The sequence below is a fragment of the Octopus bimaculoides genome, chromosome 17, assembly GCF_001194135.2.
Source record: "Octopus bimaculoides isolate UCB-OBI-ISO-001 chromosome 17, ASM119413v2, whole genome shotgun sequence".
Taxonomy (NCBI): domain Eukaryota; kingdom Metazoa; phylum Mollusca; class Cephalopoda; order Octopoda; family Octopodidae; genus Octopus; species Octopus bimaculoides.
This window is the reverse complement of record NC_068997.1, coordinates 50,678,204-50,679,632: the sequence shown is the minus strand read 5'-3', so window position 1 is coordinate 50,679,632 and position 1,429 is coordinate 50,678,204. Positions and strand designations below refer to the sequence as shown.

Below are 1,429 nucleotides of genomic sequence, written 5' to 3'. Positions count from 1 at the left end.
TATATATATATATATATATATATATATATATGGTGCCCCAGCATGGCCACAACTCATGAGCTGAAACTAGATAAAAAAAATAAAATAAAACATATATATATATATATATATATATTTCTGATGGGCTTCTTTCTGGTTCCGGCTACTAAATCCACTCACAAGGCTTTGGTTGGCCCAAGGCTGTAATAGAAGACACTTTGCCCAAGATGCCATGCAGTAGGACTGAACCTGGAACTATGTGGCCAGAAAGCAGGCTTCTTACAACACAGTGACGCCTGTGCCTATAGTACATATATATATCTATAAGCATACATACACACAAGCACACAGAAGTACCTATCAGTACAAGCAGCTATCGGTTGTCACTGATAGGTGAGCTAATACGTCTGTATTACTTCTTATGTATACAACAGGTAAAACAATATCTTAAAGGCCGTACTAACAGATACAGAGGATCTCATTACCACAGGTATGGGTAAAAAAATCTTTTTTTTCTAGCTCTGGGCTAGACAAAGGCTTTGCATTTATCTTCTAACACCAATCAATGCAACCTAACCCAACACATTTCAATACATACATATATGTACACACACACACATACACATATACTTATTGCTCTTAAACGAGAATATTATTGATAGTGACTTCGCAGTTTTGGCTAATTACGGTATTGTGGGACTGCCTGACAATGACTTGACTGGCCAAAACTACTCTACAAAAATATGCAGTAATCCATCAGAATAATGTAAAATTGTTTTTATTATAATTGAACATAAAAACAAACATTGATGTGTGTTAATATATACAAATATAGATATAAATACACATATATATACACATGTACATACATATACACACATATATACATATACATACATACATTTATACATATATACATACATATATCTATCATATATATAATACAAGGCCAGACTTATATAAAGGTCATGGCTCAGGAATCCCTAAACATCAGGGGCTGCAATGAGACACTAAACCTTGGAGTTAGAAATTAAAAAAATATATATATATAGCAATCAAATATTTTGCAATAGTTTAAATTTTCCTTTGAATCCAAAAGAATTCTTTTAACATTGTTGACCCCTCTTTTAATCCATCAGGTCTTTTATGTTTAAAAAATTTGACTGAATCTACTTTTTTTTATTTCTTTTTAAAATTTTGGATCCTCTTAAACTGTTTACTTAATTGGACACTAAACTCTGCTTGCGAAGACCTGTTAAGGCAAGTGAAACTGAAATCGAACCAAATTCGACGACTGGCACCCATGCCAACTTCTTCTTCATTGGACACTAAACTCTGCTTGCGAAGACCTGTTGAGGCAAGTGAAACTGAAATCGAACCAAATTCGACGACTGGCACCCATGCCAACTTCTTCTTCATTGGACACTAAACTCTGCTTGCGAAGACCTGT

General features: G+C 34.0%; 2 protein-coding genes across 3 annotated transcripts in view; one reads left to right on the top strand and one right to left on the bottom strand.

Annotated features, from left to right (window-relative positions):
- Nucleotides 1-1,429, top strand: part of LOC106874805 (uncharacterized) — a 19,670-nt gene that overhangs the window by 2,504 nt on the left and 15,737 nt on the right. The window contains exon 1 of one of the 2 annotated variants that reach the window (XM_014922660.2): nt 157-469. The exons of the other annotated variant lie outside the window; for it this stretch is intronic. The gene's annotated coding sequence lies outside the window, so the exon portion shown is untranslated. Of the gene's footprint in view, nt 1-156; nt 470-1,429 lie in introns of those variants that run through there. 2 annotated transcript variants of the gene reach the window in all.
- The window catches only part of LOC106874803 (coiled-coil domain-containing protein 113), a 22,551-nt gene that overhangs the window by 17,543 nt on the left and 3,579 nt on the right, over nt 1-1,429 (bottom strand). The window lies entirely within an intron of this gene.